The sequence below is a fragment of the Sorex fumeus genome, unplaced genomic scaffold (genome assembly GCF_029834395.1).
Source record: "Sorex fumeus unplaced genomic scaffold, SorFum_2.1 ptg000070l, whole genome shotgun sequence".
In the NCBI taxonomy this organism is placed as follows: domain Eukaryota; kingdom Metazoa; phylum Chordata; class Mammalia; order Eulipotyphla; family Soricidae; genus Sorex; species Sorex fumeus.
In genome coordinates, this window is record NW_026606127.1 from 2,511,689 (window position 1) to 2,529,334 (window position 17,646).

At 38.2% G+C, this 17,646-nt stretch overlaps 1 pseudogene; it reads left to right on the top strand.

The window, feature by feature from the left end:
• Window positions 1–11,825: 11,825 nt before the first annotated feature.
• LOC130037076 (uncharacterized) lies at window positions 11,826–11,919 on the top strand (annotated as a pseudogene).
• Window positions 11,920–17,646: the final 5,727 nt, after the last annotated feature.

Consider the following 17,646-nt stretch of genomic DNA (forward strand, 5'->3'; position numbering starts at 1 on the left):
GGAGTACTTTGAGAAACTGTATGCCACAGAACATCAAAACTTCGAGGAAATGGATAAATTCCTAGACTTCTGCAGACTCCCAAGGCTGAATCAAGAAGACCTGGAATACCTGAATAGACCTATCACCGTCAAGGAAATTGAAATGGTAATAAAAAGTCTCTCCACGCACAAAAGTCCTGGTACGGATGCATTCACTAGTGAATTCTTCCAAATCTTTAAAGCAGACTTACTCCCAATCCTCTTTAAGCTTTTCCACGAAATGGAAATATCAAAAACACTTCCAAACAGTTTCTACGAAGCAAATATCACACTGATACAAAAAGCAGACAGAGATACCACAAAGAAAGAGAATTTACAAACCGATATCCCTGATGAACATATATGCAAAGATCCTCAACAAACTACTAGCAAATAGAATCCAACTACTCATCAAAAAGATCATACACCATGACCAAGTAGGATTCATCCCAGGGATGCAAGGATGATTCAACATTCGGAAATCAATCAACATAATCCATCATATCAACAAAAGAAAATATAGAAAGCATATGATTACATCAATTGATGCAGAGAAAGCATTTAACAAGATCCAGCACCCCTTTATGATGAAAACCCTAGCCAAAATGGGTATAGAGGGGACCTTCCTCTACATAATTAAAGCCATCTACCACAAGCCTACAGCAAGCATCATCCTCAATGGGGAAAAACTGAGAGCGTTCCCTCTAAGATCAGGGACGAGACAAGGATGCCCACTCTCTCCACTGCTGTTCAATATAGTACTGAAAGTACTTGTAATAGCGATTAGGCAAGAAAAAGATTTTAAGAGCATTCAGGTAGGAAAGGAAGAAATCAAGCTCTCACTATTCGCAGATGATATGACAATATACTTAGAGAACCCAATAAACTCCACCAAAAAACTCCTAGAAACAATAGACTCGTATAGTAAAGTTGCAGGCTATAAAATCAATACCCAAAAGTCCATGGCTTTGCTATATGCAAACAGTGAGAGAGAAGATAGCAACATGAATAAAACAATCCTGTTCACAACTGTGCCCCAGAAAATAAAATACTTAGGAATCAGCTTAACTAAGGAAGTAAAGGACCTATACAAAGAAAACTGCAAAACGCTACTTCAGGAAATAAAAGAGGACATGAGGAAATGGAAAGATATCCCCTGCTCATGGGTTGGGAGACTTAACGTTGTCAAAATGGCAGTACTACCGAAAGCATTGTATAAATTCAATGCAATCCCTATAAGGATACCCATGACATTCTTCAAAGAAATGGAGCAAACAGTCCTGAAATTTATATGGAACAATAAGCCCCCACGAATAGCTAAAGCAATTCTTGGGAAAAAGAAAATGGGAGGAATCAACCTCCCGAACTTCAAACTGTACTACAAAGCAGTAATAATTAAAACAGCGTGGTACTGGAACAAAGACAGAACTGCAGACCAATGGAACAGGGTTTAATACACTGATATCTCCCCTCAATCATATGATCATCTAATCTTTGATAAAGGTGCAAGTAATGTGAAGTGGAGTAAGGAAAGCCTCTTTAACAAATTGTGCTGACATCACTGGACGGCTACATGCAAAAAAATCGGCTCAGAACTCTGCCTAACACCGTGTACAAAAGTAAGATCAAAATGGATTAAAGACCTCAACATCAGACCAGAAACCATAAGGTACATTGAAGACAAAGTTGGCAAAACCCTCCATGACATTGAAGCTAATGATATCTTCAAAGATGCCATGCCACTGTCTGAACAAGTGAAAACAGAGATAGATAAATGGGACTATCTTAAACTAAGAAGCTTCTGCACCTCCAAAGAAACAGTGACCAAAATACAAAGACAGTCTACAGAATGGGAAAGGATATTCGTCGAATACACATCTTACAAGGGGTTGATATCCAGGATATACAAAACACTGGTTAAAATCCACAAGAAGATAACATCCAACCCCATGCAAAAATGGGACAATGAAATGAACAGAAACTTTCTCAAAGAAGAAATCCGAATGGCAAAAAAGCACATGAGAAAATGCTCTACATCATTAATCATCAGGGAGATGCAGATCAAAACCACAATGAGATACCATCTCACACCTCAGAGACTGGCCCACATTCAAAAGAACAAAAGCAACTGATGCTGGCACGGATGTGGCGAGAAAGGGACTCTCCTTCACTGTTGGTGGGAATGTCGACTGGTTCAGCCCTTCTGGAAAACAGTATGGACGATTCTCAAAAAATTAGAAATTGAGCTCCCTTTTGACCAGCAATACCACTCCTGGGAATATATCCCAGAAAGGCAAAAATGTATAGTCGAAGTGATATCTGCACTTGTTTGTTCATTGTAGCACTCTTTACAATAGCCAGAAACTGGAAGAAACCTGAATGCCCAAGAACATATGACTGGTTAAAGAAACTTTGGTACATCTACACATTGGAGTACTATGTAGCTCTTAGAAAAGATGAAGTCATGAAATTTACATACAAGTGGTACAACAGGGAAAGTATCATGCTAAGCGAAAAGAGTCAGAAAGAGAGGGATAGACATAGAAAGATTGCATTCATCTGGGGGATATAAAGTAACAAAATATGAGATTAGCTGAGATCAGCACCAGGAGGATTACTCCATAGCTTAGTGGCCAGTCGGGCATTCTAGAGGAAAGGGCAGCTCAGACAGAGAAGGGAACACCAAATAAAGGGTGTTTGGAGGATCCTCCTCCCAGGAGGGGAGATGCATGTCGAAAGTGGACTATGGACTGAACATATTTGCCAATCAATGCCTCTTTTGCAGTCCACTACACCCACAAGGAGAGAGAGAACACAGGGGATTGCCCTGCCACAGAGGCAGGAGGGATGGGGGTAAGGGGGTGGGGGGGATATTATCCATGGTGGTGGAAATTGGGCAATGGTGGAGGGATGGGTATCTGATCATTGTATAATCAAACCCAAGCACAAAAAATTGTAAGTCTACAACTGTACCTCATGGTGTTTCACTAATATAAAAAATTAAAAAAAAAGATGAACAATATGTCCTAGAAAAATCAAAAAATCTAAGAAAAAGTATGCTATGCATGTAGCAAGTATCAGGCTGTTTTCTTTATTACTACTTTTAGTAAAGTTTGTGGTTCGGGAGGTTAATTCCTCCCATTTTCTTTTTCCCAAGAATTGCTTTAGCTCATCGTGGGGGTTTATTGTTCCATATAAATTTCAGGAGTGTTTGTTCCAATTCTTTGAAGAATGTCATGGGTATCCTAATAGGGATCACATTGCATTTGTACAGTGCTATTGGATGTATTGCCATTTTGACAATATTAATTCTCCATATCCATGAACAGGGGATATTTTTCCATTTCCTCGCGTCCTCTTTCAAGAAGCAGCGTTTTGTAGTTTTCTTTGTACAGTTCCTTTACTTGCTTAGTTAAATTAATTCCTAGGTAGTTGATTTTCCGGCACACAATTGTGAATGGGATTGTTTTCATCTTTTTCTTCTCTCTCACTATTTGTGTATAGTAAAGCCATGGACTTTTAGGTATTTATTTTATACCTTTAACTTTACTCTCGAGTGTATTATTTCTAGGAGTTTCTTGGTAGAGGTTTTATGGTTCTTTAAGTATAGTATCATATCATTTGCGAATAGTGAGAGCTTGATTTCTTCCTTAACTATTTGCATGGCCTTAATCTCTTTTGCTTGCCTAATTGCTATTGCTAGTATTTCTAGTACTATGTTCAACACCAGTTGAAAGAGTCGGAATCCTTATCTCGTTCCTCATCTTAGGCGGAACGCTCTCAGATTTTCCCCATTGAGGATGATGCTTGCTGTATGCTTGTGCTAGCTGGCTTTAATTATATTGGGGTAAGTCCCCTCTATCCCCAATTTGGCGAGGGTTTTCATAATAAGCGGATGCTGGATCTTGTCAATTGCTTTCTCTACATCTATTGATATGATCATATGATTTTTTTCTTTTCTTTTGTTGATATGATGGATTATGTTGATTGATTTCCGAATGTTAAACCATCCTTGCATCGCCCGGGATGAATCCCACCTGGTCATGGTGTATGATCTTTTTGATGAGTTGTTGAATTCTATTTGCTAGTATTTTGTTCAGAATCTTCTCATCCGGGTTCATCAGTGATATCGGCCTGTAGTTTTCTTCTCTCATGGTGTCTTTGTTTCCATTTGGTATTAGAGAGAGATGGGCTTCAAAGAATCTGTTTGGGAGAGTTTCTGTTTTTTCAATTTCCTGTAAAAGTTTGAGAAGGACGGGCAGTAGATCCTCTTTAAATGTTTGGAAAAATTCGGTAGTGAATCCATCTGGACCTGGCTTTTGTTTTGGGGAAGATTTTGATTACAGTTTCAATTTCATTTATGTGACTAGGTCTATTCAGGTATTTTATATCTTCTTGACTCATCTTTGGGAGATTATAGTAATCCAGGAAGTTATCCATTTCTTATAACTTCTCTTTTTTCTTGGCATACAGACTTTCAAAGTAGTCTCTGATGATCTTTTGAATTTCTTTGGTTTCCATTGTGATATCTCCATTTTTATTTCTGATTTGGTTTATTAGTGTTTTCTCTCTCTGTTTCTTTGTGAGTGTTGCTAGTGGTTTATCTACCTTGTTTATTTTCTCAAAGAACCATCTCTTGGTTTCATTGATCTTTCGGATTGTTTCTTAGGTTTCCATGTCGTTGATTTCTGCTCTAAGTTTTAGATCTCTTTCCTTCTGCCCGATGTAGGCTCCTTTTCTTGATCCTTTTATAAGAACTTGAGCTGTGAAATAAGTTGCTTAAGTGCATCTTTTCTTCCATCCGTAGATATGCTTGCAGAGCTATGAATTTTCCCCTTAATAGGGGTTTAGCTGCATCCCATAAGCTCTGGTAGTTCGTGTCTTCGTTCTCATTTGTTTCCAGGTATCATTTGATTTCTTCCTTGACGTCCTTCCTGACCCACACATTGTTCAGCAGTGACTTGTTTAGTTTCCAGGTGTTCGATTTGGTTGTCCGTGTCTGTGTGTGATTCACATCTATACTCACTGCATCATGGTCTGAAAAGATTGTTGATACTCTTTCTATCTTCCTGATTCTATTGAGGTATGTTTTGTGGCCTAGCACATAGTTTATTTTGGAAAATGTTCCATGCGCACTGGAGAAGAATGTGTATTCTTTCTTTGGGGGTGTAAAGCCCTGTATAGGTCTATAAGTCCTTTCTCTTCTATTTCTTCATTCAAAGCCAATGTTTCCTTGCTGAGTTTTGTTCTTGTTGATCTATCCAGAGGTGATAAGGCGTTGTTGAAGTCTTCATCTACTATTGTGTTGCTAGCACTGTCCTCTTTAAAATCTGTTAGCAGTTGTTTTAGGTATCTAGCTGTTCCTTCATTAGGTACGTATACATTTAAGAGTATGATTTCTTCCTGTGGAATGTATCCCTTGATGAAGAGAAAGTGGCCTTCGCTGTCCCTTCTAATCTTTTTCAGCCTGAAATTAATGTTGTCGGATACTAGTGTGGCCACCCCAGCTTTTTTGAGGGAGCTGTTTGCTTGCAGGATTGTTTTCCATCCTTTCACTTTGAGTCTGTGTTTGCTCTGATTGTTCAGATGAGTTTCTTTTAGACAGCAGAATGCTGGTTTCAGTTCCTGAATCCATATTGCCACTCTGTGTGCATTTAGAACATTGACATTAAGGGAGATTATTGTCATGGGGTTTTGTGCCATCTTCCTTTAGGAGTTGATTTACACGTGTTTTCCTTCTTATCTTACAGGAGCCCCTTTACTTCTTCTTTTAGATTTGGTTTTGAGGGTATGAAGTTCCTGAGCTTGTGTTTATCTAAAAAGTGGTGTATCGTTCCCATCGAATTTGAGTTAGAGTTTAGCTGGATAGAGTATTCTCGGTGAGGCGTTCATTTCTTATGAATTTTTTCACTATATACAACCATTGCCTTCGGGTTTGGAGGGTTTCCACTGATAGGTCTGCTGTGAATCTAAGGGGTGCTCCTTTGTATGTAATTTCCTTCTTTGACCTTGCTGCTTGTAATATTGTGTCTCTGTCCACAGCATCCATCGTTCTTACTATGATATGCTTGGAGTGTTTTTTCTGGGGTCTCCTTTAGCTGGTACCATTCTGGCTCCTTGGAATTGGATGTCTGCTTTCCTTAACTCTGGGAACTTTTCAGCAATGGTTTCTTTTACTCTAGCTTTTTCATTGGGGTTGTTTCCCTGTCCTTCTGGTACTCCAATGATTCTAATGTTCTTCCTCTTGGCGTCATCCCCTTGGTCTCTGATTCTCCTTAGAGCCATTTTGAGGTCTTTTCCTATTGCTTGTTCTTCCCAGTGGGAGTTATGTTGCTCATCTTCAAGCTCTCTGATCCTCTCTTCAGCAGCACTTATCCTATTGCTAAGGGCACTTACTGAGTTTTTAATTTCATCCACTGAATTCTTTATTTGTGATTCTTCTTTTTGTAGCTTTTTAAAATTCTGTTCTCTTTTTTTCCTGTATTTTCTTGACTCTCTGTTCTATTGTTTTTTCATTTCTTATTTTAGTCATTGGATATCTCTTCCATTGATTCTTTGAGTAGATCCTTGAACACCCTCTGCATTTTCTCCTGGAATTCTTTATCAATGAGAGCGCAATTGTGGACAACCTCGATTGAGGATGTTTCTTTTCTTCATATTCTCCTTGTGGTGGAGATTTGCGCTTTGGAGGAGGTACTTTTTAGTTTTGAGCTTTTACAGCATATTTCATACAGGTATTTTGTTAGAAATGGAGTAGGCGAGTGGAATGTTGTATTCTAGTAGAGGTGGTCAGAAATTTTTAGTTGGTATTAGGTGACAAAGTGAGAGATGAAAGTCCTGAGTGCCCAGATTGGGAAATATAACTGCGGCTGGCCACCCAGGAGAAGGCCACGCCCACTTCTGGGAGGACACACTCCCTATATGGTGGCCATGCCCCTGGCCCATCCCAGGGTCACTCCCATCAAGGATCCTGGAATGTAGGAGGAGCGATGGAAAATCCCATGGAGCTGCCTCAGGTGTCCCCTTCTGGAGGGTGTCCAGTTCTGCAGGAAAACGCGGGGGACTGGGGGTGAGGAGTGGTGAACCTGGCTTGTGCTCCCCCTACCCACCTGGAGGGGAGGGGCTGATTAGGTGATGGACAGTCCCAAGGAGCTGCTGCAGGTGTTCCCCGCAGGTGTCCCCCTGTGGAGGGTGTCGAGTTCAGCGGGAAAAGGCACGGGGTTCTTGTTTTATTTTTACTTTATGTTCCAATCTTAATGGTATCACCAGCCACTCAGTCAACCTAGCTAAACCCTAAGGTCTCTTCCACTTTCTCCTGCACAAGTCTCTGCTTTCTGACAAAAGGGAGGACCTCAGAATGCTGACATAAATCTAATACCCAGGGCCGCAGGAGATAGTGTAGTGCTTATGGAACTTGTCTCACATGCATTCAATTTGACTCCCAGCACCACATGATTGCCAGAGTATCAAAGGCTGTATAGCCTCAGAGGACCCCAAGCACCATGGCCACGTTTTCTGAGAATTGTCTGTAGGGCCCGCACACCTCCTGAGCATTGCTTTACAGACTCTCCCAGCAACCAAAACATACGTAATGCCCCAGAAACATGTACTTGTCTTAAATAGGGAGCCTCACTTGAGGTGAGTTTCACAAGGAAATATTGCATGAAAACATAAATCAAAGAGCAGGGGAGACAGTGTAAATCATGTGAGTACAGATCATATATTTGGTGAAATGTGTTAAGATTCAGATGCCCTAGTCTTCGCACCAGGGATATTCATTCAAAAATGCCCCAATATACTGGAAAAGTTCTAGAACATTAGATGACTGAAACTCAATTATGAGCAACTTTGTAACTGTTTATCTCTTAGTGATTCTAATCGTTAAAGTAAATTTTAAATATACCCATCAAAGTAACCTTTTTACCACTAAATGGGAAAGATACTTTCTAATACTTATCCTCACCAAAAGCTCTCAGAGTGTGACACTTGCCAGGAAATGTCCTCCCTTGCATTTTCTCATGATACTTATTAGTACTTAACTCTTCTGTTTCTTCCCTTTTCTCATGCCAAATCTTGCATCTCCCTTGCAAGCTCCTGAAACATTATCCATTCAACATTGATGCACTTTGCCACTGCTCCTCTTGACGTCTTGTCCACGAAATGATTCTAAAACATAACATAGCTGCAATTACAGTATTCATGCCAAAGACAGTCATTGATATATCTTTGGGTTTAGCTTTCTACAAGCTATTGGCACACAGGTGAGTAACATTTTTTTCCTACAGAGAATACAACAATAGTTATGCTGAGTTTTAAAGTTCCATCAGTATTTTTAATGTTTTATTGAATATCTGTGATATAGACCATTACAAATCTATTCATAATTTGCTTCCAGTCATACAACGATCCAACTTCCATCCTTCCTCTAGTGTACATTTCCCAAAACCAATACTTCTGGTTCCCTAAAACCATCCCCCAACAAACTACCCCCACCCCCAGCCTGTCTCTATGGCAGGATCTTTAATTCTTTCTCTCTGTCTCCTATTTATTTTGTGCATTAAGGGTCTCATACAGGTACTAAGAGGTCATCATGTTTGTTGGAATTTAGCATTTTTATCAGGAAGGTAAGGTTGGAGTAGCTTTGAGGTATGGAAATGACTGCTAAGGCTTCCATAAGTACAGGGCAGTGGGTGTGGGATGCCCATCCTGCCCAGAGAAAGCCCGGAGATTTCAGTCACAAAACACACATATCCGAATTTTCAGCTGTAATGTTTCAGTGAGAGCCATCCTGAGACGGTGGAAACCAGAGGAGGGCATGGTGGCGATTTTGTATTGTTGGAGAAAGTGGCTGCACTGGGTTCTGGTTGGGTGGGCACCAAACTAACCTGCCTCCCTCCGATTTACCCTAGTGTCTTCAGCCTTTTGCAGTTCCAAGGTTAACTGTGGCTGTTGATATCTTCCAGATTTGTCTATGGGTCTCTGAAACAAGACCAATGCATTAGCTTGTATAGCTGAGCCAGGGGTGGTTTGTTATCATGGCTCCCACATATCTTTAGGGAGTTTAATTTCTCGAGAAACGTAGTCCTGAGTTGTTGGGAACCAGCCAGAGGCACAGTGGCCATTTGAGGTTATCGGGAAGCATGAAGACACCATCAGACTGTTGATGCACTCACCTGAGGGTACAGGTTGACTTCCTGCAGGCACTGCACAACCAGACTAACAAATATTCATTGAATGAATGAACGAATAATCAACATTTTCAAAATGTGTCTCTTTCTTGCATTTTAGAAGGGTAACTTCTAACAGGAAAATAATCTTCATGGTATAATCAAGACCTATGATTTATTCTTAATATATTTAATAAAAGCTACACATTTTGGAAATTTATACAAAGAAATTCTTTTAAATTATCTGTCTTCATAATTTACTTGTAAATTACTAAGATTTCACTGTTTCTTCCACCGTTCTTAGCATAGAAATTTACAGACAGAATGTGCTAAGTAAAAATTCATTTTGGCACTTCTCTTCAAAGTAGTACTGGAAGTACTTGGAATAGAAAATAGATAAGAAAAAGATATTAAGGGTTTTTCATATATGAAAGGTAGAAACAATCTCTCACTATTCACAGAAGATATCATACTATATTTAGAGAATACTAAAATCTCTACGAAAAAACTCCTAGAAGCAATCGACTTTTATAGTAAAATTGCAAGCTATAAACTCAATACCCAAAATTCTATGGCTTTTTTTATATGCAAGTAATGAGAGAGAAGAAAGTTACATGAAAAAGCAATCCCATTCACAATCGTGCCTCAGAAAATCAAGAACCTTGGAATCAGCTTAACTAAGGAGGTAAAGGACCTATACAATAGGAAATTAAAAAGGACACGAGGAAATGGAAACATATATACTGCTTATGGAATGGGAGAATTAACATTGCCAAATGGCAATTCTCCAAGAACCAGTGTAAAAATTCAACTTGATCCCTATAAAGATACCCATGACATTCTTCAAAGAAATTGATCAAGCACTCCTGAAATTCACATGGAACAACAAACGCACACGAATAGCTAAAGCAATTCTTGGGGAAAAGACGATGGAGGCATCACCTTCCCCAACCTCAAACTCTACTACAAACGATAATAATGAGAACAGCATGGGACTGAAACAAAGGCTCAGCTGCAGACCAATGGAAAAGGATTGAATATACTGACACACACACTCAAATATATAATCATCTAATCTTTGATAAGGGAGCAAGAAATGTGAAGTGGAGCATGAGAGTCCTCTTTAACAAACTATGCAGAAAAAACTGGACAGCTACATGCAAAAAAAAAAAAAATGGCTCAGACCTCTACCTAACACCATGCACAAAAGTCAGATAAAAATAGGTCAAAGTCCTCAACATCACACCAGAATCCCTCAGGTACAGCGATGACAAGGTCGGCAAATCCCTCCACGACATTGAAGCAAAAGGTATCTTCAAATATAACACGCCACTTGCCAAGCAACTGGAAACAGAGATAAACAAAGGGAACTATCTTAAATTAAGCAGCTTCTATACCTCAAAAGAAACAGTGACCAGAAACAAAGACTCCACCATGCGGGAAAGATACTCGCAGAAGCCTACCAGGTTCTCTGAGAGTGAGAACTGGACAATCAGAGTTGCTGTCTTCTAAATAAGATCCAGTCTCTGGATGTTGGCTATTGATGGCATTACATGGATCCAGGGGTAGTTCGTGGTTGTAACACTTAATTACTAGAAGATGGGGGATCTGGAAGGAGGGGGCACAGTCTTGATCTGAGCAGCCATGGAGATCTCATCCCCCGGTCCCGCACATTTGGGTTCCTCTTCCAGTTCCTTCATGCATGAGGCTCCTTCAAGCTTGGGAAGAGTGGTCTTAAGCGTACCTATGGCTGGTTGCAGAGGTCTTCAGCTGCCGGGGCTCTGCTCAGTGCGGTGAGGGAATCTCACCACGCCACCTCCAAGGGGCCCCAGTGAGGAAAGCCAGGTGCGAGGTCAGGAGATTGTTGTTTTAGACATATTTGGAATTAATTTTAGACCGAAAAGTACACATCATTGAAAATACTTATGTGCTTAGTAATAAATTACTACACACTTGTTCAATCACGTCAGAGACCCCACTCTGCTCAGAGAACTAGATTTTTAATTACAGATCCGTTTTGACCATGTGTCATTACTGAGAATCACTATCAGTAGATATGAAACTCACTATACAGAAAGATGCACACAGGTTACTATGAGTCATCTATGTTGTTAATGTGAGTTGGCCATTAAACTTCACTGAGACCCTTTGTTCTGTCCTTTATAGGAGCCACATGATTCTCACCTTCCGTTCAAGTTGAACTTGTAATAAGGTGGAATGAAATCATCAATATGCTTCTCACCTCATTCTTCAGGAGAAAAATCCTACATACATTCAATGTGGTCAAAGTGCAGACAACACCATCCACCTTTTCCTGGAGATGTATTGGGGACTGAGGTGAGAACAGCAAAAGGCTCTAGTTTAATGGTCTTAATTAAGGTTTCAAGGAACGACATTAAACAACCTCATATACCACCTTCCAAAAGAATTATTTTGTAAAACTGATGCCTAGGGTATGGTAAAAGATAATATGGTAAAAACCATATTTTTCTTTCTGGGACATTAAATTTCTAAATCTATTTATGCATGCTGCTTTGAAATACATTCCTTGATTAGGAATCATTGTCTGCCATAGGAGTGAGGAAGGACAACACTCAAAGTAATAAGAAGAGAAAATATGGAAAAATTAACTCCTACTAAGTTTAACACATTTACTAAAATTGAAATGATAAAATGATGAGCATGGTCCTTGCACAGAGATGATATGCATACTTGTAAAGCATTCCATATTTTTGTTGCAAGAAGAATGACCAGGTCTACTTTAAGCTAAGAAAATCCCCACAAGTACAAAAATTCTACATAAAGAGAGCACAAGTCCCCATCACAACAATCTCTCTCAATGTCAATAGACTAAATGTGCCAATTCAGAGGCACAGAATAGGAAGATGAATTAGAAAACTGAAACCAACGATCTGCTGCCTGCAAGAAACACGTCTGAACAATCAAAGCACCCATGGGCTAAAAGTAAAAGAGTGGGAAATAAGTTTTCAAGAAAATATGACCTCCACAAAGCTGGAGTGGCCATACTAGTATCAGACCACATGGACTTCAGGCTAAAGGTTATCAGAGACAGTGAAGGTCATTTCTTAATGATCATGGGATATGTACATCAGAAAGAACTCACCCTCCTCAATGTATATGATCCTAATGACAGACCAGCAAAATACTTAAAAACAACTTCTAATTGACTTATAGAAAAACATTGATAGCAACACAATACTAGAAGGAGATTTCAACACTTCTTTGTCACTTCTCCATAGATCAAACAGACTGAATCTCAGCAAGGAAATCTTTTCTTTAAGGGAAGTAATGAACAACCATTGGCTTAGAAAAGAAATCAAAGAGGAAATAAAAAGTTTCCAGAAACAAATGAGAATGAGGACACGAGCTACCAGAACTTGTGGGACACAGCAAAAGCAGTGTTAAGAGGAAAGATTATAGATCTGCCAGAATTCATCAGGAAGAAAGAAAGGGCCTACATGAATAAATTAGAGCTCAAGATTTTGGAAAATGACCAAGAAAAGTAGTCCAAATTAGGCTGGAGGAAGGAAATAATAAAACTTGTACCAGACATCAATGAGCTAGAATCCCAAAATACAATCCAAAAGACCAATAAAAGCAAACGCTGGTTCTTTGAGAAAATAAATAAGATCAATAAACCATGAGAAGCCTCTCAATGAAACAAAGAGAAAGAATTCTAATAAATCGAATCAGAAATGCAAAGGGGAGTATCCTAATAGAAAGTACCGAAATCCATAGGACCATCAGAGATTATTTTGAGAATCTTTGCAGCACGAAATGAGAGAATCTTGAAAAAATTTGATAAATTATTGGATTCCAATTGCCTCCCAAGGCTGAACCAAGAAGATTTGGAATACTTGAACCTATCACAAACAAGGAAATTGAAATGATGGTCAAAAGTACACCTGCAAACAGAATCCATGGCCCAGATGGATTCAATATTGAACTACTTCAAACCTTTAAAGAGAAACTGCTTCCAACATTTTTAAGATTTTCCAGGAAAGTGAAGAAACAGAAATACTCCCAAATAGTTTTTATGAGGCAAAGATCACCCTAATACTCAAATCGATAGAGATACCACAAAAAAAGAAAATTACAGACCTATTTCCTTGATGAATACAGATACAAAGATTTTCAAGAAAATACCAGCAAAGAGAATCCAGAAACTCAACAAAAGATCACACACTATGACCAAGTAGGTTTATCTTGGGGATGCAAGGATGGCTTAACATTCTCTAGTCAATCAACAGAATACACCATCTCAATAAAATAAAGATAAAAGTCATATGATTATATCAATAGATGTAGATAAAGCATTTGATAAGATCCAGCACCCATTCATGATGAAAAACTCTCAACAAAATTGGAGTTGAAAGTACTTTCCTCAATCTAATCAAAGCAAATTACCACAAACCCACAGCAAGCATTATTCTCAAGGGGGAAAATCCAAAGTCTTGGAGCAGAAATCAATGAAATAGAATCCCAGAATACAATCAGGCACAAAACAAGTTACCCACTCTCACCACTCCTATTCAACATAGTACTTAAAGTACTTGCCATATGATTTCGGTAAAAAAAAAAAAGATATCAAGGGCATCCATATAAAAAAGGAAGAACTCAAGCTTTTACTATTTGGAGATGACATGATACTATACTTATAAAATCCCAAAGAATCTACAAAAAAGCTCCTGGGAACAACAGATTTGTTTAGAATTGTAGCATATTACAAAATCAATATCTGGTACTCCATGGCTTTCCCATATATTAATAATGAAAGAGAAAAAAGAGATAGAGAAAAACAATCCCATTCACAATAATACCTCAGAAAATAGAGTATAATAGAATCAACTAAAAAGGTTAAGGAACTATACCAAAAAAAAAAAAAACCTACAAAACACTACTTCACGAAATAAGAGAGTATTATGAGGAAATGGAATCTCATCCCATGCTCATGGATTGAGAGGTTTAACACTGTCAAAATGGCAATCCACCCCAAAGCTCTATAAAGATTTAATGCACTTTCTATAAGGATACCCATAACATTTTTCAAATAAATAGATTAAATACTCTTGAAACTCATACAAAACCATAAACTCCCATAAAGAGCTAAAGCAATCTTTGGTAAAAAGAAGAAGGGAACACCTTCCCCAACTACAAACCCTACTACAAAGTTTTAGTAATCAAAATATCATGATATTCAGATAAAGACAGGCCTAAGATCAATGGAATATAGTCAACTATCCTGACGCTGGCCCTCAGATTATTATTACCTAATCTTTCTTAAAGGCTCAAGAAATATGAAGTTGAGCTAGGAAGTCTCTTCAGCAACTGGTGCTGGGAAAACTGGACAGCAATATGCAAAAAAAATGAACTCAGACCTCTTTATAGTGCCAGGCACAAACTCAGAATAAAATGTATTAAAGACCTCACTATCATACTTGAATTCTTAAGATATATGGAGAAAAATGTGGGAAGATCCCTTCATGACATTAAAGCTAAGGGAAACTTCTAGAATGAAACACCACTGACCAAGGAAGAGGAAGTGAAGATAAACAAATGAGACTACATTAAACTAAGAAGTTTCTGCAACTCAGAAAAAATGGTGACCATGATCGAAAGACAGTCCACATAATGGGGAAAAATGATTTATGCAATACCCATACAATTAAGCTCAAAATTCTGACTCCTGTATCATTAAGAACACTAAATAGTTCCCGTGAATTTTATTCTTCTTCACATATATTTATTCTAAAATATTTTAGATTTACTTTTAAACCACAGGTAAAAAGGTAAAATTATAAGTTTTTTTAAAAATAAAAAATAATCCCTATACATACCCAGGTGCGACCCAAAAAACAAAAAAGCAAGCAAGGAAGCAAGCAAGCAAGAAAGAAAGAAAAAAATTAAAAATTAAAAAATAATGCCGTTTGCAATGCTAAGGATCAATCCCAGATCATCATTCTTTGCGTTTTTGGGTCACACGTGGCGATGCACAGTGGTTACTCCTGGCTCTGCACTCAGGAATTACTCCTCACAGTGCTTGGGGGGACCATACAGGATGCTGGGAATCTAACCTGGGTATGCCGTGTGCAAGGCAAATGCCCTACCTGCTGTACTATAGCTCCAGCTCCCCCCCCCCCCATAATTCATCATCTTGAGTGCCTCAGATTTTTACCTTCCATTTGGAAACTTCATCTTTACATTGACACAGTAAATTGAAACCACAGAACCATTGAATGGCATGTTATAATGGTAGCACCCATGAGCAAACATTGATAACCCATAAGTTGGCATGAATGAATTCTGTCTCAGAGGCTTCACTTCTGAGGATACCTGTCACTACCTCCTTTCTGTTACGTATCCCAGGATCAGAACCTACATCAGGCCATCAGTAGAAATTGTCCACCCGAAAGCTAGCCTTCCACTGGGATCAGAATCCTTGATCCATTTAACTTGAAATTTTTCATTCATGAATTGTTGACCTTGTTTCAGTTGGAGGCATCCAGAGCATAAACTCAGCTTTCCCGTTGTTTCCACAGGAAACCCAAATACCTAAGAATGTTATCATTTCTGACGCCACTGTTACAGATTATTTGGAATCCCACGGTAAGATACTATCATTAATGTTATAATATTACTGTTCTCTATAGTCCGGTCTCCCCAAATAAATCTCTACCCTCCTCAGTGCAAGTGCAGACTCCAGTGTATAATGATCCTGAACGTACTTATAATAGTTTCACTCAGGTTCTCCCCTAAAGTGCACAAGTTAAGTTCATACCAATCCAAGTTCTTATTCCTAAACTACCAGAGTGGGCTTGTTCCTCAAACTTGTGTTCTCCCTTGAAGAAATACCGTGCTACCTTTCTCTATGTCTCTCTTTGCTTGTTTTGTTAAATGACTGTTCTCGCTTGAACATATATTCCATTCCACCCTACAACTGTTTCACAAGTTTCTAAGAGTTTTTCAATAAAATATATTTTGTTTCACTAAACTAAAATTTTAAAACCCCAGAGCATTCTTAAAACCAATATTTGTATCTTTTAAACCACAAATTTTGAAAATGAAAGGTGGTAAAGCAATGGAATACTACTCAGTTGTATGAAGTGAAATCTTCTTATTATTTGTATATAAAATGTATAACATGAGGAAATTATGTTTATTGACAAAAACCAGGCAGAGAAAAATAGGCATCCTACAAATTCAGGCATATGTGGAATATGGAGAAAACAAATTAAAAAAATAAAATGAGACAGACAAACCTCTAAACATTATTTATATTTTATGATATATAATTCAATTAACAATGGTTTCTCATACACATAATTCCAACATGACACTCCTCATTCTCTCAAAGAACAAACCCTCCCTCTCACCCAATCCCCCAGAATCCCTCCCTCCTAATCCCCTGACCCAATTGTGTGGATCAGTTCTCCCCTTACATTGCTCTTGAACTTTTGTTGCTACCTTGCTGTGTGTCTTTACATCCCACATATATGAAAAATCTCTCTGTATCTGTTCCTTTCCTTAAGGCTAACTTTACATGCATGATATGCTCTAGTTTCATCCAATGTTGAAAATTACATAATTTTGATCTTTTCAAAGCAATAAAAACAAACTTTAGAACTATGAGACTATTTAGTTACCAGATCGAAAAGTATAATCAAAGTGGAAAAACTGAACAATGGTGAATGACAGAGTAGGCCTTTCAGTAGTGAGTGTAATATGATACATGCAAGTTGATTCTGCATAATCCTAAAATTTATGAAATTCTATAATGTAATTCTATAAGGTAATTTTAAATAATCAAAAAAGTATTTAAATAATTTACGTTTATCTATGATTATGACGTATCTTTTGTGTCAAACTATCAGAAATAAAAAGAATGTGAGATAGAGATATGGTGTATCACTATACTTTTAAACAAGAGAAGCGCTAAAAATTTCTGTATCTTGATGAACTCTCATATAAATTGACTCCAAAATCAAATTAATATACTCAAGGAAAAATAAAAGTCAACAAATTTAATCTTTTGCCTTCACTCAGGTTCCCATCTGCTGAACTCTGGCAGATGAAACAATTTTTATTTTATTTTATTTTTTTAAAATTTTTATTACTGAAACACCATGATGTACAGTTGTACATTTACAAATTTTTGTGCTTGGGTTTTGATTATACAATGATCACATGCCCATTCTTCCGCCAGTGCCCATTTTCCACCACCATGTATTCCAGTATCCCTCCCACACCAATCCCCCCCATCCCACCCTGACTCTGTGGCAGGGCATTCCCTTTTGTTCTCTCTATCCTTTTGGGTGTTGTAGTCTGCAAAAGAGGCATTAAATTGTAATTATGTTCAGTCCATAGTCAGAATTTTTATTTTCAAAGGATTTCTTGTCAGAGGTTTGGCATTCTTTGCTAGCAACCAACTCATTTTCTTCTG